Raw genomic sequence first — 20258 nt, forward strand, 5'->3', positions numbered from 1 at the left:
TGATGTCATCACCAGTGACTTCTGATGGTACTTTGAATAGGTAGACCATGTGAAGTGGTACAGTTGAGGACAAACACCGAGAAACATTGGAATAAAGCAACTGCAAGTCAAATAGTTAAAGATTCTTGTTCAATTCTAGTTCAAATGGTTCAGATTCTAGCAGGGTTAAATTAAAACCACTGTCCAAAACAAGGATATCTTGATCATTCATCTGAAGATAGTAGGAGCCAGCCCAACCTTCCTGGGTATGGAGTGCCACAATTCTAGTGCCACCTCTGGAAAGGTCCTCTTTCTGGTAACTGCAAATTGGGATTCTGTTCATGTCTGTTTCTATTCATTATGCCTACCACAGCATGTTTCAATAGGTGATCCAACCACATCTTCCGTGTTCCCACAGCACTCGACACATGGCAATGACTACATACCGCTACCTGTTTTAAGCATGTGAGCAAACTTCATGCACTGCACAGTGCCCACCAACAACTTATGCTTACACCATAACGTAATAAGGAGAAAGTGTCTTTCCAAATATAATAGGAACAAACATCTCATATTCCATTTTGCAGCCTCACACTTTTGGATCTAGAGCCCAATCCTATGCATGTCTACTCAGAAGTAAGTATGGGGCTTACTCCCAGGAAAGTGTGGATAAGATTGTGGCCCCAGTCAGTTTACCTCAAGTGTTTTCTAAAGCTCTGAAAATATACTGCTCTTTTTGAGAGTTTTTACAGCTGGGTTGACCTGTGATTGTAACTGCCATGATCATATAACTTGGGTACTGCAGTGTACTTCAAAAAGGCATTGGCATTTCCATAATACAGCTTGACAAATAATCTGAGGTCAGCTTTGCCAGCTTCATCCTGTGTGATTTCTCTAAGTCCTTGTGTGTAAGGAACATCTTCACAAGACTAAGGCCCCAATCCTCTCCAACCTTTCAGCGCTGATGCAGCCACAATGCAGCCCAAAGATAAAAGAACAAACATTCCGTGACTGCCCTCCTACTGCTAGATGCAGCGCATGCCCCATTGGCACAGATGCATCAGCACAGGAAAGTTGGATAGAATTGGGCCCTAACTTTCCTTTACAATGACCAAAGGCTTCAATCTTTTGGCAGAGGTGATATTGCAAACAATTGTTAATTGGGATGAACAAAATGAGGAGAGCGATATTTTCCTCAATTTGTACTTGACAAACATTTAGTACCTTCCACTTTTACTTTAATCTCCTGATTTTTGATTGCATGTAGAAATTTGTCACATGTGGCTTTATGCTACAGCATGCTACACCCACATCAGAACAATTCAGTATTACCAGCCACAACTGACATCAGCTGACTCTGAAAGGAACTTTCAGAACTGATGAAACAACTTGAGAGTTCTTAAAGGCACCGTCTGGTGTCAAGATCGTTATCTCACATCATGTTTATTTCCTAAGTGTACCCTTCCGTACCTTCCCCCATTCTGAATGATCTATAAGTCTTTTGGCTGTACTTGTTGTAAGAGGCGACTAAACAGCCACCGGGTAGATGGGACTCGTCAGCCTGGGAAGGCAGCTCATCTGAGAGAAGGAAAACTCTGATCCCAAACCTCCACTGCCTTGTGGCTACATCCAGTAATGGAAAAGGCTTCAGGAGTCAACCTCGAGGCAAAATCCAGAGCCGGAGTCCCTGAGGCAGTTCATGGCTGAAAACAGTCACGTTTTGGCAACTCCTGCGACGCTGCTGGAACCAACCATATTGGCTTCTGCCTTTCCATTGGACCATTTCAGTGATGTGGAGAGGGGGGATTTGCTGCATGGGTAACAGCCTATCCTCCATACCTACTTTACCCAGGCTTCGCGCACTGGAGAGGACACTGTTCCAGAACCACCATTCAGAGCGTGACACCATCGTCTTCCAAGACTGAAGGATGCCAACAACATAAGTTGTGATCACTTGTATGCTTGCAGGGCTGAAAATGGCTTTGTACAAAACTGCAGGGAAACACCCTCTAACGTTCTAACAACAGAACTTTGGCCTTAAGCATTTTGGTACATGGTGCTTCTATGAAAGATACTACAATTATTTACAGATGAGCTGCAAGGGAAAACGCTTGGGAACGGTTTGTGGACATATGGAAATATTGTTCTGAATGAGGGGAAATTTATTTAAGGAAATCCACAGAATTTGCAGGAACATTAGTATGTGGGAAACTTTCATTTACTGATGCCACTGCTGCAAGCCAGACCACATAAGTGAGAAGGATGAGATGCTCTACGCTTGTGCAGATTACAATGCCTGGCTGAGGCCAACAGCGACTTCTCAAGTGTTATTACAAGTGTTATCACACCGGGAGCACCTGAATTATAGAGGAAGAGAAGTGGGGGGGGGCACTAGAGAGCCACAAGACCTGCCACTGACACCTTCAAATTTTAGACCAATCACAGCCCCCCATAGCCTCCTAGAAGTAATAACTAAGTAATAGCATGCCCCTCTGTTCTCCCTGCCCTCCCTAGAGTTCATTGTGATGGGTTGCCTTCACAAAGCACCATCTGAATTTGGAAGAAGCAAACAGTCAAATTCCACCTCCCCTTCCATGCCACCAACCAATCCAGATCCTCCTCTTTGTGACTTTTATTTAGTAAACAAAAGTTACATGTAGTTAACAGGCTTCATGTCAACATATATAAAGCTGAGGACACAAGCCTAACCAGGTCTACTCAGAAGTGGTCTATTTTGTTCAATGGGGCTTACTCTCAGGAAAGTGTGGTTAGGATTGCAGCCTTAATTTCTGCCGATAATTTATTTACTGTTGTGAGCAGAGTATAGCTGTACCTTTGGACCTATGTAAAAGTTTGACAGGTCTGGGGCCTGTTTCATCTTGAGCTGCTGGTTCTGTCTGCTCCCTTTATACCCCACGACTGCTTAAGCCTGTTAATTTTTTCCAGGCAGCATTTGGCACAATTTTTGTTTGATTGATCTTTCTAATGTTCCGCAAAAAAGCAACACACATTTTTCTGCACCGTTCCAATAAATGTGTCACTCTTCTGAAAAACGGGAAGCAGAAATTGTAGGGATGTTCTCACAAAACCGTGACTTTTTTCTTTTGACTGTAGCAGGGCTTCCAGCCTTATACAATTCCTGTATCTGTGTCTGACATACCAGTCTGATCTCATATATTTGGCGGTTACTGGAATGATGACTGGCATTTAGCATTATTCGAAACAGATTAGGGGATTTTCAGGCCCTGCGTATAGCCTGCATATATAACAACTGTGTACGGCCAAATTACTGTGAACAGAAAAGAAAACAAGAAAAGAAAAAGAGTTGAATTCTAGGAAGAATTGTCAATATCTTGTTCACAGTAATAAGCCATTTTGCACAAAGGCTGTGTCTACTGTAAAAAGTGTCATGGCAATGAGGAGGTAGACACCCAAGGCAGCTCTTAATGACTTTCTAATTAAGTCACAACTAAGAGCTAACTACCATATATAACCCCTGCTAATTGGGTAAGAGGCACTTTTTCAAGTGGGTGCTCCTTTTTTTAGCAGGGGGAGAGTAACTGGCCCACCTCACCCCAGCACTGTCTGTTCTAGTGGCTATCTGCTGGTATTCCTTGGCATCTTTTTAGATTGTGAGCCCTTTTGGGACAGGGAGCCATTTAGTTATTTGATTTTTCTCTGTAAACCGCTTTGTGAACTTTTAGTTGAAAAGCGGTATATAAATACTGTTTATTATTATTATTATTATTATTATTATTATTATTATTATTATTATTATTAATAATAATAATAATAATAATAATAATAATAATAATAATAATATAGTCTCTTTCCAACAAAGAATCTTGTGGCACTTCAATCAAATTTATATTCCACATCAGATGCATCCAGAGAAAGCCTAACTCTGTGTGTGTGTGTGTGTGTGTGTGTGTGTGTGTGTGTGTGTGTGTGTGTGTGTGCAGAGTAAATCTGCAGGAGGGAATGAAAATAAAACTGATCTTGTAACAAGTATAAAGCTATACAAGATAAGCACTGGTGACAACTGGTGAAACGACCTCACCATAGTAATGCTAATTTACTGTGAAGTGTGATATGAAATACCAATTCAGCTCTTCTCCTGTGATTAATGACTGAATCCTGTGGCCATTTACAACAGCAGGACTTGCAATCCACTATTGTAAAAAGCCCAGTGATGGCATGAACATCAAACCACTGCTGGGCCATTTGGAGCTGCCACAACGAAGCGGCAGCAGCTTTGAACCCCACTGCTGTGGAGCCCAGGCCTCAATGATGAAAGTAAGTCAAACAGTGGGGCATTCCTGTTTGGGGAGGGGGGGTATTGGGTGAGGATCAGGGCCAGTTGAGGGCATTCTAAGAGCAGGGTGAATGTTGCCCCCTTGAACCCACTTGAACTTGTGCCAGCTAAAAGGCTGGCATAGATCCAAGTAGACCCATTTGGGACCATGTGCAGTGGAGTACGTAAGTAAAAAATTATTTTACTTACCTCTGTGCCACAGCATCATCTCCTGCTGGCCCACAGCATACAACAGAGGCCACAGCAGTGCTGCTATGTGCTATGGCCTGACCAAGGATCGGATTGGGCTGTTAGTCTTGTTATGCATTATAGTTCAACTTGTTTTCTATCTAATCTCCTTTTGAAGTTTTTCCACTGAAAGACAGTCATCTTAAGATCTTCAGCAGAATGGTCTGGCAGATTGTAATGTTCCCCCACTGGCTTCCTGATATTACCATTTCTGATGTCAAATTTCTATCCATTTATTCTTTTGCACAGAGGCTGACATGTTTATCCTGTGTAGACAGCGAAAGGCCCTGTTCACAGATGATGGCATGTTGGAAGATGAGCTTCTGAAAGAGCCCCTGCTGTTGTAGCTGACATGATGGATCTTGTGATGATGTTGTCTGAGTAGATATGGGGATAGGAGTTGGCAATGGTGCTGGCAGTGGTGGCAAGATCTTGTTCAGTTTGATGTTGATGACGATAAGTCTTTTATGATTAGGGGGCTGTGTATAAGCAAGGACAGGCCAAGTCTGTGAAAGAGAAGTGCCATTGTCTAGAACAGCTATTTTCAACCACTGTGCCGTGGCACACTGGTGTGCCCTAGATTGTCTGTAGGTGTGCCATGGGAGTTTGGGGGAGGGCCATTTGTTAGTAGGACCACTGGGGGATGTGAGTCCCTGCTGTCAGTGTGGTTGCCTTGTCAATTGTCAAAAAACTGATGGTGTGCCTTGACAATTTTAGGGCGCAATCCTAATCCCTTATATCATTGCTTTCCAGCACTGGCTTAGCAGTTCCAATGGGACATGTGCTGCATCCTGCAGTTGGGTGTCACTCACGGAGGCCTCCTCAAAGTAAGGGAATGTTTGTTCCCTTCTCAGAGCTGCATTGCCCTTATGTTAGTGCTGGAAAGCACTGACATAAAGGGTTAGGATTGCGCCCTTAGTGGCTTATCAGTGTGCCATGAGATGAAAAAGGTTGAGAATTGCTGGTCTAACAGTAGGTCATTCATGGTACACTGGAGTGGTTTAGACTGCAGCTGTAGTGTCAACCAGTTATGTTTTGTTATCCCTCCCAGGTCTATCCTGTAGCAGATTGTCTAGGCTTGTCAGTCATGGTTGGGTGAGCATTACAGTATTATGAATGCTTGTGGTAAATTACTAAAACAAGTGTTGTATGATAGTATAATGACAATGGATCTGCATGATATGAAAACACAAAATTATTATTGTTACTCTTCTTGTATTTTACATATAGCTGTTTTTAGTAATTGTAAGTTTTTATTGTGTTGTAAGATGCTTTGAGCCATGGAAAAGCAAGATAAAATTCTTTTAAACAAATAAATAAAATTATTTTTAATGTTTTATTAAATGTTTAAAGTGTATTTTTGCTGATCCTGACTAGCAAGGCTGGAAGACTCTTTACAGTATACCACCTCGGTGTCAATTTGCATGGCCCAATTCTCTTTTCTACTGAATGAGAAAAATTAGCTTGCTTCCTGGTCCCTACAAATGTCCTTTCAAGATGCAGAATGAAAGCTTTCTGTGCATAGGATAAGCTCAAAATGGGGGGAAAACTGCATTACTACAATTTTGCCAGTCCGTGCCAAATTGTAAACAAGATCAAAATATCTTCTAGGCCACTGGACTTCCTGTTGGGTTGGGACTCAGTGACATCACCACTATTTTTTTTTTAATTCAGAAAGATGGGAGAGACCAGACAAGCAAAAGAGGCCAACATTTTTTACTTTTGATAGTTAATGCAGAAGAGAGCATTGTGGGAAGCCAGGCTTGTCATGCAGAAGTGTGGAAAGCTGTATGTGCTGAAAGTTTCTCTTCTGCAAATTGATTAGGTGTATAGCACCCCATTTTTCTTTGCATCAGGTCAAGCTGGTTTTCTGTTGCTCAGGAAAAGCACACACAGAAGTGTCATGTTACATTTCAATTAACATCCCTCTGTCCCTCCCTTGTCACAACCTCAGTTTTGCTATCCCTCCCCCCCTTTGCTGTGTAAAGAGCTTTATGAATCTCTCTCATTCTCTCCACATACACACACGAACACTCCCTGTGCATGAAGTGATCTGAAAAGGTAGGCAAACACACTGCCTATCATTCAATGTAAGCAGATAAAAATGAAACAACCATATAGTGTCTCCTAGTTTATCCTTGCCTCCACTGTTTCCTTTTGTTCAGTTCTGAGCTTCTTGGGGCAGGGACTTGTCTTCTAATTCTTTGTAAAGCGTCATGCACATACTCTCTCTCTCTCTCTCTCTCTCTCTCTCTCTTATGTAAGAATAGCTATGAAATGTAGAAGTAATTTCTACAGATCTGTAATTTCTACAGTAAATTTCAGAAATTGAGTAATTTCTACAGATCTGACGGTTTATGTGCAAGCTGCATGCTTTTCATTTAAAGACCTCATTTGCAATGAGCAGAGCAGCCCCTAAGTTGCACTGAAATCAAAGTCCCATTGAAATAAAGAGTGCAATTAAGTCTCACTAATTTCACTTGGACATTAGTACGCGTTCATGTCTTTCAGTTGCATCCAGCCAATACAGTTTACCATTTGATGCTGTTTTATAACAGGTCTGAAATGGGATTAGGAACAACCCATGGCAATTTTGTGTGAGATGGAAATCCCAAGAGGCAACCCACTTCTGCTAAAACTTAATATGGGGAACAATCTACCAGAAAGTCTCTTTAATTTGGGGAACAATCCGTCAGAAAGTCTCTTTCTATAGCTTCCATTCATTTCAGTGGGGCTTGGGCAGCAGGTTGTGCCCATTATGTCATACTTGTCTGTCTGCCACTCTTTTGCCCTTAATGGCCGCCAACATTCATTGCCTGAAGCAGCTCCTTCACTTTGTCTCACAGTTGTGCCACTTCTGAATGGGGCCCAAGGAGACTGCAAATTCTCTATATTCCCACCTTGGTGAGCGGGCAATTTGTGCCCATAAGTGAGCTTCCAATGTCTCTTTTGGTCATAACTGCTTAAGTAAGAAACCTCAAATCAATACTCTCAGCAGAAATGTATAGTATCATCATCACAGTATTATAGTGTCAGAGTTGGCAAGAACCTCAGTCAGCTAAGCTACCCCCTGCTGAATGCAGACATGCAAAGCATTCTAATCTTCTTTCTCTGCAGGCTTTTCCGTGGAAGGCAGAACTTGAGCTTTTTCTTGGAAGGAAGCTTCTTCCTTGTTCTGCATGGGAAACAATGTGTTCTACCAGTAATAAGTATCCACCACTCTGAAGTTGCAAAACATCTGAGGGGTATAGCAGCATCGTCTTCTCTGATTTGCGGCCATTGAGGTGACTCACACACTCCGCAGTGAGTGTGGCAGCAACTTAACAATAAATACATATCTCAGCAAAGAGATGGGATACATAAATGCCACCATGCCAGAGAACTGGCATTTGGACCTACAGCTGTAGAATTGCAGAAGAGAAGCACAAACTATTCAGGAAATCCCTCTTGCACAATACATATTTTTTTGTACAAAATCAGCCTTCTTCAGAAACCAGAAACATTGACTGGGAATCAAAGCTTCTTTTTTTCCCCCCATTTGTACAGCTCACACAGCCTCTTCTGTGCTGTTCTCTTTTCAGTCGTTTTCTCAGAAACAATATGATCCAGGAACTTAAAAGGCAACTTGAGAATCTTATACTTACAATGTGAAGGCATTATGGAAAACTTTTGACACTGCGAGGTATGTTCAAATAAAAACCCTTAAGGCCCAGTCCTATCCAGGGCCAGCCTGCATGATACAGGAAACCTTCAGGAAATGGAAGCAGTGCAGTTGACATCTGCCCATGATCACAGCATGGAGAATAAATACTAGCTTTTTTTTTATAGCTGTAGCCCACTACCTACCCAAATGTATAGATATAATTACTGTAGCTCATCAATGCCTTTCCCCACCAAGTATTCCATCTACCATTCAGGACTTGCAAGCTCTGATTTCAGGATAGTTTAAGGCAGAGACTCTTAACCCGGGGTATCCCTTGGGATTATGAGAACCAAATGCTGGGTATATATGACTCAATCTCTGAATAATTAAAACATTGCTGGTGGATTAGATTAGTAACTATCAACATTATCAACTCGGACTGAGGCGTTCTGTTCCTAGTTATCCATATATAAAGTGAGACCAAGCTATTGACAACTTTTGAAGTCATACTGGTACCTAACAGAACTGGTGATTATAATGATATGGGGGGGGTGTATGGGGACATATTGGGCAATCCATTGGGCATCCTTAATCGTAAAAGGTTAAGAACCCCAAGTTTAAGGCATTGTTGCCCAAATGTTGATACCCGAGGCAAAGCTTACTGCCCATCCCGGGATTAAAATTAGAAGCAGGTTTTTTTGCTCTTATACTCAACAAGTTTTCTCAGTATATGTTTTCTCAGTGAACTCCTGGAACAATGAACAGACATTCTCCTTGCAACACAAGATAGGCAAATTAATATTGGCTCCCTGCATCCTGCCCTCTCTTTTGCCCAATCAATCAGAGTTCAGCGATGAGACTCTGCTCTTTCTTCATAAAGGTGATGTTTCAGAGATTCCCTGCTCCTGTCAGCTGTAGTGTGGGCTGTATTGCTACAGAGTCATTTGATTCCTGCTGTAGCTATGCCCCCAATCATGCCACCACATGTATGTTGGCAGAGGAGTGAGGATCAGCGCTAGAAGGTAGTACTGTAGTTGCATATGGTAGCTTAATTTTTCAAGGCATGCTCCAACTCAACTTGCATAAGGTGTGATTGTAGGAAATTATCTTGAATACAGGTGGGGCCTCGGTAGCTCTGAGAGATCTGTTCTCGAACCCCCCACAGATACTGAAAAGTGCAGATAAGCAAATCCGTCGTTTTCTGTCCCTTAAACCCTCTGAAAAGGACCTGTCCGTCTCTTCCAGAGGGCTTTCTGAAGCCTGCAGAAGCTGTACATGTCCACCCATAGCCTCTGCAGGCTTCAGAATGCCTTCTAGAGGTCGAAAAAAGTCACTTCCGGTTTTTGGCTGAAAATTGGAAGTGACATTTTTTAGCCTCTAAGAGGCGTTCTGAAGCCTGCAGAGGCTGCAGGTGGACATGCACGGCCTTTGCGAGCTTCAGAAAGCCCGCCAGGGACCAGAATTGAGCTCCGGTCCCCTTCAGAGGGTTTGGGTTGAGCCAAATCTGACTCAATGTGTGTCCGGGGAAACCAAATTGAGCCAAATCCATAGATGGAAAAGCCATGGGCAAGTAGGTTTCAACCTGTATGCACTTTAATAAACTTCAATGGGAATTCAGTGATGTCAGAACTGTAGCAATAATTAGTAAGAGAATCACAGCTGGGCCACCTTGAATATTCATTTCCTTTCTTGTCCTTGTCTCTTACAGCACAAGCTCTGCTTGGGTAGTCCACTGGAATAGTGAAGCTCTGTTCTCGCTTACTGCTCACACCCAGACAATGGTAGGGCCGCCAACTTTTCAACTGACCCCGATAGTGGATTGATATGCAGAACTAGCAAGTGAATCTTTTTATAGCATGGAGATAAACAGCATTCCCTTCTCTTCTCTTGTTGGCAACCTTCAGTCTCGAAAGACTATGGTATTCCTTTCACACTGCTGCAAATCAAGCTGCTGATGAAAGTCACAGCTACTAGGGATAGTTGCAAAGTTGATAATCTTACTCTTTTGGTCTAATGCAAAGCTGAAGGATGTAAAGAAAAAAAATCCAATTGAGCCATTTTTATTGCTAGTGAAAAAAGCTTTTCCAGGGGAAAAGTTATGATAGGCTGGATACATCTCTCACCCTGGGCCATTGTAATGATCACATTTAACAGTAATAATGAGTCCTCCAATTTCCCAGTATGCTCTAGCCAGTGAGTGAAATTTCTTCAGTTTTTCCCCAGGGAATTATGAGTAATTTTGTTCAGTTCTCTAAAATTGTAGCATTTACCCCATACTTCTTATGTGCTCCTGAACATACAACTGAAGATCATTTAAGACCACTTCTGGTCTTTCCTGGAAACAATATACTTCCTGCCTGCGTCATGCCTGCCTATGTAGGAGTTACGACAGAAACAGCGTTATTAGAAAGCACAGTCTGATATAGCAGTGGTGCCAGGCTTTAGTCTGGTCAAGCTAAGTGCTTAAGGGCGCAATCCTAACCAATTTTCAAGCACTGACCTAGCCACAACGCAGCACCAAGGTAAGGTAACAAACATGCCCTTACCTTAAGGAGGCCCCCTTGACTGCCTCCCCACTGCAGGATGCCATGTAAACCACTTTGGCACAGCTATGTCAGTGCTGGAAAGTTGGTTAGGATTGCGCCCTAAGGCTGCAATCCTGTACATACTTTCCTGGGAGTAAGCACCCGTTGAACAAAATGAGACTTACTTCTGAATAGACATGCATAGGATTGCACTGTGTGTAGGCTTGTTCTGTGACAAAGGTGGTTCATCTGTGGGTAAATGTTAAATGGAAATCTTAATATTTCCATAGCATAAAAACCTATTACAGATCAGTGCAGAGGAGCAGCTGAGTTGGTAGAAAAACACACACAGAGAAAAAAAGATCGACAGGCTGACAAAGGAAAAAAGGGATGCATCATGGACATCTTTTGAACTCAACAAGCTACTCACTGAGAGCATATGTTGGAGGAAAACAAAAGAAGAAGTAGTAAAAGAGTGTGGAGTATAAAATGTTCCACTGTAGTGGAGCATTTTACTTCACTGTAATGGTACATAAAATGTAGTGGAGTATAAAATGCTAAGACACAACTCATTGGGATCTTCTCCATTGTGTGCGAATTCGTCCACTTGAATTGGCATAGGATAGGAACTGACAACACAGTCTTATGCAAGTTTACTTGGTTCTGTGCAACTAAGGAGCAAATCCTAACCAACTTTCCAGCTCGGGCATAGCTATCCCAATGGGATGTGTAGTGCATCCTGCAGTTGGGTCGCACTTACGGAGGCCTCCTCAAAGTAAGGCAATGTTTGTTCCCTTACCTCAGAGCTGCATTGCTCTTATGTCAGTGCTGGAAAGTGGGTTAGGATTGTGCCCTAAATGAGACTTACTTCCATTTAAGCATGGATAGAATTGTGGCCTGAGTCTAAGACCAGGTAGCCTGTTTGTCCACCAGGAATCTGTGGGGCTTGTTAAAAGGAAGCTCGTGGAAATACACTCAGCTGAACTGTAGCCCTTTTCATTAACTGCTGTCCTCCTAAGCTGATTTGTACAAAAACAAACATTTTATTTTAATCAACGTACAATTATTTTCACTCACCCAAAACCAGCAAGTAGGAAAGAAGAGCACTTGGGGCTCTTCCAATATAAAGAAGATTTATTTTTCACATATTTCTGCAGCAAAGATTAACATTTCATTCCAGGCTTTGCAAGCCTTGGTGGTTCAAAGAGCAGAATTCCAGTCCCACCTGTAGCCTACAAGGAGAAGAACTAGGCCAAAAACCTAAACACTAATTTATAATCTTAAACATGGGTTATTGCGTATCATTTTCACGGACTGTGGTTTTGGTAAACCACAGTCATCTCATGTGTCATCTGCAGCCTCTGCAGAGCAAGTATGTGCTTTGTAGTTCTCTCTTCCCCTGAAAGTCCAATAGCATTGTTTCAAGGGTCTGACCTGCTCCATACCTCAGACCCACTCCACTGTGTAATATCCTACTGCTCTGGGAAATCATATTCAGAGGGTTAGCAGCCAAAGGTGTGCTTCAGAACAGTGCAGTGATCTGTGACTTTGACGCACGTTGACAAAGATGGATGAAAGGCTTGGCTACTCCAACAGGAAGCTGAAAGGACAGGAGTTAAAGAGTAATGATCTTGGCAGAGCACAGGACAGCTGTCAGCTGTGCAAAGATATGGGTGAGTGAACACAGAGGACCTTCCTTCCATCAGCTGTCTGAGTTAGAGGAAACATGGGTACAGCAAGGATATAGTACTACTGTATTCATTTTCATGCACGAAGGATCCAAGATTTATTTTCAGCACAAAAGCCTCTCCTGAGGGCTCCAAGTAGCTCAACAACCTTCATTCTAACTATAGTTCCCTTAGGGTGCAATCCTAACCCACTTTCCAGAACCAACATATGGGCAGTGCAGCTCCAAGGTAAGGGAGCAAACATTCCCTTATCTTGAGGAGGCCTCCATGGGCGCCACCCAACTGCAGGATGTAGCACATGCCCCATTGGTACAGCTATGTCAGTGCAAGCAAGTTGATTAGGATTTGGGTCTTAGGCACTGACATTATAGTAATGTCTAAAAAGTGTGAACACCTTCATAAATACTACACTGCCTGCTCCTAAATGGGTAACATACTGTTTTGGCATGATCCATTCTATTTTTCTTATGTTAAATACATTTTTCTATTCCTTCCTTGTAAAAATATAGACCTCAATAGAGACTTTCTAAAAAGTGTGATGGTGGAGATGACTCTGAGGATACCAATCTGAGGATTCAAACATAGGATCGAAAGGACACAACCCAAGGCAGAATGGGAGAAAAACAAAACACAGTTTTCTTCCGCCAAGTGTCGGAGGGCATGTAATTTTAACTGATAATAAAAAGTAGTATCATGAAACCGTTCGAAAAAGAGTTTGCCCTTTCCTAAAAAGGCTTTGCTGCTAGTTTTGTATTTTATTGTAAATTTTTAAAGGTTCTTTTTAATAGTCAAGGATATTTCAATGGTATGTAACTGTTTTAAATTTGGCTTTATTATTATTATTATTATTATTAGTAGTAGTAGTAGTAGTAGTAGTAGTAGTAGTAGTAGTAGTAGTAAACCACTTTGGGTGCCTTTCAGGGAGAAAAGCAGGATAAAAATTGGGTAAATAAATAAAACAAAAAAATGTTAAGAAACAACAAGGATTTTATGCTGGGTCTTTTAATCTTTAACTCCATGCTAGTTCCATTTTCTGTCCTAACTACCTCACCCAAACAAACAGTGCCCTGGCTGTCCCATTTGGAAGTTGTGCCAAGCTAACATTTAACTGTAACATGCGTCAGAAGACTGTCCCAATTCTTTCAAGCTCAGCAGATGGTAAGCGGGTGACCCCTTGCTTCCTCAGTGAATGCAAGAGTAGCTTCCTTGCTGGACTGTAAACCTGCATTCCCCAGTCTTGTGAAGTAAACGGAAATGAGTCAAGGAGCAATGAGCATCCTTTTGGTGCTTGAGAGGAGTGAATCGCAAATCAGCAAGCTGTACCATTATTATTTTACTTGTTGAACGCACATGATGACGATGGAGAAGGGAGGAACTGCAGACTGCATGGACTCCCTTGGGCCCCAGGCAAACATTTTGCTGTGGTGGCAAGGGTTGGAGGTGGTGGAGGGTTGGAGGCGAAGGTGAATCACAGCATAATCCTATGTAAGTTTACTCAGAAGTAAACCCCATAGTATTCAGTGCAGCATAGTAGTTGGCAACCTTCAGTCTCGAAAGACTATGGTATCGCGCTCTGAAAGGTGGTTCTGGCACAGCGTCTAGTGTGGCTGAAAAGGCTGATTCGGGAATGACAATCCCTTCCACACTGGGAGCAAGTGCAGTCTGTCCCTGGCCTGTCTCCCTGGCTATGGGCCTTCCTTCTTTGCCTCTTAGCCTCAGACTGTTGGCCAAGTGTCTCTTCAAACTGGGAAAGGCCATGCTGCACAGCCTGCCTCCAAGCGGGCCGCTCAGAGGCCAGGGTTTCCCACTTGTTGAGGTCCACTCCTAAGGCCTTCAGATCCCTCTTGCAGATGTCCTTGTATCGCAGCTGTGGTCTACCTGTAGGGCGCTTTCCTTGCACGAGTTCTCCATAGAGGAGATCCTTTGGGATCCGGCCATCATCCATTCTCACGACATGACCGAGCCAACGCAGGCGTCTCTGTTTCAGTAGTGCATACATGCTAGAGATTCCAGCACGTTCCAGGACTGTGTTGTTTGGAACTTTGTCCTGCCAGGTGATGCCGAGAATACATCGGAGGCAGCGCATGTGGAAAGCATTCAGTTTCCTCTCCTGTTGCGAGTGAAGAGTCCATGACTTGCTGCAGTACAGAAGTGTACTCAGGACACAAGCTCTGTAGACCTGGATCTTGGTATGTTCCGTCAGCTTCTTGTTGGACCAGACTCTCTTTGTGAGTTTGGAAAACGTGGTAGCTGCTTTACCGATGCATTTGTTTAGCTCAGTATCGAGAGAAAGAGTGTCGGAGATAGTTGAGCCAAGGTACACAAAGTCATGGACAACCTCCAGTTCATGCGCAGAGATTGTAATGCAGGGAGGTGAGTCCACATCCTGAACCATGACCTGTGTTTTCTTAAGGCTGATTGTCAGTCCAAAATCTTGGCAGGCCTTGCAGCCTGGATGCAGCCTGGGCGCAGCAGATGGAACGCTGGGTGCAGCACTACTCTGAGCTATATTCCAGAGAAAATGTAGTCACCGAAGAAGCGCTGAACAACATTGAGTGCCTGCCTGTGCTGGAGGAGCTTGACAGTGAACCAGCCCTAGAAGAACTTCACGTGGCCCTGTTCTCCCTTGCCTTTGGCAAGGCACCTGGGAAAGACAGCATCCCTGCTGAAGTCCTAAAGTGCTGCAAAGAGATCATCATCACTGAGCTGCATGAAATCCTTTGTCTCTGCTGGAGAGAAGGTGGAGTACCTCTAGACATGAGGGATGCAAACATCATCACGCTGTACAAGAACAAAGGCGACAGGGGTGACTGCAACAACTACCGTGGCATCTCTCTCCTTAGCGTTGTAGGAAAGTTGTTTGCCCGAGTTGCACTAAAGAGGCTCCAGGTACTTGCAGAGAGCATTTATCCAGAATCACAGTGCGGATTCCGAGCCAACAGGTCCACCACTGATATGGTATTCTCCCTTAGACAACTGCAGGAGAAATGCAGGGAACGACGACAGCCACTCTTTATAGCCTTCATAGATCTCACGAAGGCTTTCGACCTGGTCAGCAGGGATGGCCTCTTCAAGATTCTCCCCAAGATTGGATGTCCACCCAGGCTCCTCAGCATCATCAGATCCTTCCACAAGGACATGAAGGGCACTGTTGTCTTTGATGGCTCCACATCACACCCCTTTGACATCCGAAGCGGCGTGAAGCAGGGCTGTGTTCTTGAACCAACCTTGTTTGGGATCTTCTTCGCTGTCCTGCTGAAGCAGGCCTTTGGAACTACAACAGAAGGCATCTATCTCCGGACCAGATCAGATGGAAAGCTCTTCAACCTCTCCAGACTGAGAGCAAAGTCCAAAGTCCAGCTGAAATGTCTGCGTGACTTCCTCTTTGCCGACGATGCAGCTATCACTACCCACTCTGCCAAAGATCTCCAGCAGCTCATGGATCGTTTTAGCAATGTGTAGAATTTTGCACATTGTGGGCCCAATCCTATCCAACTTTCCAGTGCCAATGCAGCTGCAATGCAGCTCCAAGTCCCTTACCTCAGGGAGGCCTCCATGACTACCCCCCCTCCACTGCAGGATGCCAGCACATCCCATTGGCATGGCTGCATCAGCACTGGAAAGTTGGATATGATTGGGCCTTATGTCTTATATGTCTGTAGACAAAAGGGCCAAAGACTTTTTTGTTGTTAAAACTGAAAATTTACAGGAAGGACCTGTGGTCTTGGGGAGGAGTGTCAGGTCCTGCAGCAGTGACTACAGCCTTGTCCTTGGGCGAGACATCTCCATGCACAGGGACACATTATTCCACTCACATAGCCCAGAGCATTCCTGTCAATGAAGGCTGGGCTCTTTCTTGCCATCTTCTGGGTTTGGCACAAGGCATTTTATTGCCTGACCTGAAAGAGAAGATGGTGCACTCAAGCTATGCTCCCAAGTCAGTAGTGGCCCAGAAGCACTCCCAGGCCATGCCACTAAGGCAGGCAGGCAGTTTACTAGCTTCTGAAAGATCTAGGGCTTCAGCTTTGGAATAAGGAGTTCAGAGTTCCTTCTCACTTTATCCTTACAACGACCCTCTAAAGCAGGTTGTGTTGAAAGCTGGTGACCTACTACCACCCCTGCCATAGTCCCAATCCAAACTGGGGGTCCTCGTGGTTGCTATTTGCATTCTAGAAATAAATAAATCAATAATGCAATAATAAATCATGAATATAATTATATGCTGTATATACTAACAATATATTAGTATTAATAATTATTATATGATTGTGATAATTATTATGTATTATATCAATGCTGTAATGTAATCCTATGCACACATACTGAATGGGATTTGTGAGCAAAGAGTCATAAGGTCAGGCATTCGGGCTGCACTATATGTTGTGAAATAGGAAGTCCGTGGTTCAGGCCTTGCCTCTACCAGAAACACACTTTGTGGCCGTAGACAAGCCACTGTCTGCTAGCCTTAAATGGGGGGAAAAATAGAATTGCTTACTTTCAAGGCTGTTGTAAGAACCACTGAGATAATTTGATGTGTTTTAAACACAAATGATAAATATTATTGCTACATGTCTGTAAAAGTGAGGCTCAGACAATACGGGATTTTCCAGACTGAGGGTCTTGAAAGTCAAGCGGGATGACTCACACATTGGGAGGCCCCTATGTGCACAGTGCACGTACAGACATGTTGTCTAACAGGGGCTTTCCCTATGTTTCAGGTTTCTGTCTGAGTCATTAATTGCTTACAGCACAATCCTATGCATCCTATTTCCTACTTGGAAGTAAATTTCACTGTGTCCAATGGGGGGGCTCTGTTTCAGGGGAGTTTGCACAGGATTGCAATCTGAGTCAACGCATGCAGGGAGGAGCCTCCACTGGCAGAAACTGGAGCCACAGACCAATAATGTCGGTCAATAGGGGGGCGTTTCAGCTTGTCTCCAGGATTGCAGTTTTTGGCCAGCTTTAAAGCACATTTTCATGAAAACAAAAGCTTCACTGGTAGGTCTTGTTCCTTTAGCTACCTATCAATGCAATGATATTTCTGGGCTGGCAACGAAGTCTGAGACTGGGAAACAATCGCCACGTAGTGGGAAATGACCTATGCAGCCCAATTCGATGCAAAGTTAAGGTTGAAATCAATGGGATTAGGTGTACTCTAAACTCCCTGCGGCAGGAATCTTTCTTCTTTTGCCACCATTATTCAGTGGTACATTGTGGCCGGTCTTATGATCGTAATAAAGTTCTTCTTCTTCTTCTTCAGTGGTACATTGATGGATTATAAATTCTCTCTCTCTCTCTCTCTCTCTCTCTCTCTCTCTCTCTCTCTCTCTCTCTCAAAGCCAGCTGCCATTGTTCAAGACTCAGTATTCCCAAGATGCTGGCACACAATAAAAGCAGCAAGCTAAAACAATTATATTGCAGAAATCAAAATAATGCAGAACACAACTGTCTAGGCGGGAGCACAGTTGTGGTGTGTGGGAGGACGGGATCCCCTGGGGTGCATGCAGCATGCCAGTCCTCCACTCACACACACTCATAGTCTATTGTAATGATAAAAATTTTGCTAGAAATAATATGGATGAGTAACCCTGAAATACATATTGACCTCAATCCAGCGAAGGTTGTGACTAACAACACTCCCTCCTGGCAGCAAGTACTGTTCAACACAGTGGGGTTTACTTTGAGTGCAATTCCATGCATACTTATTTGGAAATAAGACCCAATGCATTAGGTGACTGTGCAAGAGCTAGCTTGTTGGGAGCCCTGGGACCACGTCTTGCAGCTGACCTGATGCCTCTTGGAAGCCCACAAGCAGACCCACTCCTGCTGTTGCTCCACTGCAACTGCTATTCAGAGACACTGCTGTTAAATACGGAGGTAGCATGTAGCTGTTGTGAGTGGCAGCCACTGATAAAACTTCTCCCCTGGTTCTAGTTTTGGAGGGGAGGAGACCTTCTCTTAATCCACTTCATACCAGGGGTGCCCAAACCCCGGCCCTGGGGCCACTTGCGGCCCTCGAGGACTCCCAATCCAGCCCTCAGGGAGCCCCCAGTCTCCAATTAGCCTCTGGCTCTCTGGAGATTGCTGGAGCCTGCACTGGCCTGACACAACTGCTCTCAGTGTGGTGGCCAACTGTTCGACCTCTTGTGTGAGCTGTGGGACGAGGGCTCCCTCCTCTGCTTCTGTTTCACGACTGTGATGCTGCAGCAGCAGCAAAGGAAAGGCTGACCTTGCTTTGTGCAAGGACTTTTACAGACCTTGAGCTATTGCAAGACCTTCATTCATTCATATAAGTTCCATCTCTAATATATTCATTTATGTAAATTTATTCAAATTTGAAATGTAAGTTAATTCTTTTTTTTTTCCTGGCCCCCAGCAAAGAGATGATGTGACCTTCCTGCCAAAAAGTTTGGACACCCCTGCTCCCCACCATACATTTTATGTGCCATTTCCGCCCCCTTCACCTTTTTTCTAAACTTGCGTTTCGGAATGTGGTCTGGTCGTGTAGGATCTCAGCTTTGCTGACCTCTGACACCACCCGTGGCTTACTTCCTAATAAATATATACAATGGGCTGGTGCTGTAAATCTCTCTGAAAGCAACAGCACTACAGCTGGACGTTACAGGCAGCCCAGTCCTGAGCTGCTCGGGGTGCATGGCTGCAGTGGTGCCGAGAACAGCTGCCACTGCATCCTGCGCACCTCAGGCTGCTGCAGATGCTGCCTTGGGAGAAGGGGACGAAGCAGCCCCGCAATGGGACTACTCACTTTACCACCGACCAAAAGGTCTGCAGTAAGGTAAAGGTATTCTAACTGAGCTCCAAAGGATCCCCCTCTCTGCCTTCCTGCTCCCTCCCCCTGGCATGCCTCCCGCCCACCCTCTCTCTGCCCCCTGTCAACCTCCCCCCTCCCCAGAACTCCTCCTCCCTGCTCCCCTCCCTGCCCTCACTTACTGTGCTGCAGGTTAGCACGGGCAGCAGCCCGGCGGTAGGACTCACAGACGTGCCTTAAGGCACGTTTGTGACAGTGTGTGGTGACACGAAGTTGCTGCACAGAGCTCAGGATTAGGCTCTGTCCCATTTGCATTCAGTGGGAATTAATCATGACGTTTGGAGCCTTTAATGGCACTTTTGTATTCAGCGTGGTTAGAGCAGGTAAAAGTAGATTTTTAAAAAACTCAGGGCCCAATCTTATCCAACTTTCCAGCACTGGTGCAGCCGCAATGTAGCTGTGAGGTAAGGGAACAAATGTTCCCATTCGTTGAGGAGGCCTCTCTGCCTGCCTCCTGTCGTGAATATGTGCAGTTTAGGCCTAGTAGCATTGCAAAGCCTGAACCAAAGTAACCCAGTAACATAGAAGTGGCTTGCATCCTAGCTGCAAGGAATTTACTACTCGATGGATGGTGACAAGGTGGCACCTCTGTAGACTGCAAGGCACCCATCAGAGTGGAATGCAGCTGTAGACATCCAATGGGAGGGGGGAACTAAGAGGATAGCTTTCAACCCCACTTCGGGAAGATTCTGTCCTCAAGGGTTTCTGATTGGACAGTTTAAAATGAGTACAGAGTCACCCCATCCTGGTAGCCTGTGAAGTATAAAAAACAAAGCCCAAAGGGGTGTCTTTGTCTTCATCTTTGGTCTTTGTCTCTTGGTGAGATAGGTGGTGGGTGCACATCCTGCCCCGCCAGGACCATGTGGCCTTATAGGTAACTGGCCAGAGGATCTACAAAAGAAGCTGGCCCAGGTGAGAGTTAGAGAATAATAGAGTTAGCCAGTTAGCTTTGTTGTTTTATGCTGATATGTTTCCTAGAAGTTTTTATGCCTCTAGCATTTGCTGCCTTTTGTAACTTTTTGTAAGCCTATGTACTTAATAAAGTAAAAAT

The sequence above is a fragment of the Tiliqua scincoides genome, chromosome 2, assembly GCF_035046505.1.
Source record: "Tiliqua scincoides isolate rTilSci1 chromosome 2, rTilSci1.hap2, whole genome shotgun sequence".
Classification (NCBI taxonomy): Eukaryota; Metazoa; Chordata; class Lepidosauria; order Squamata; family Scincidae; genus Tiliqua; species Tiliqua scincoides.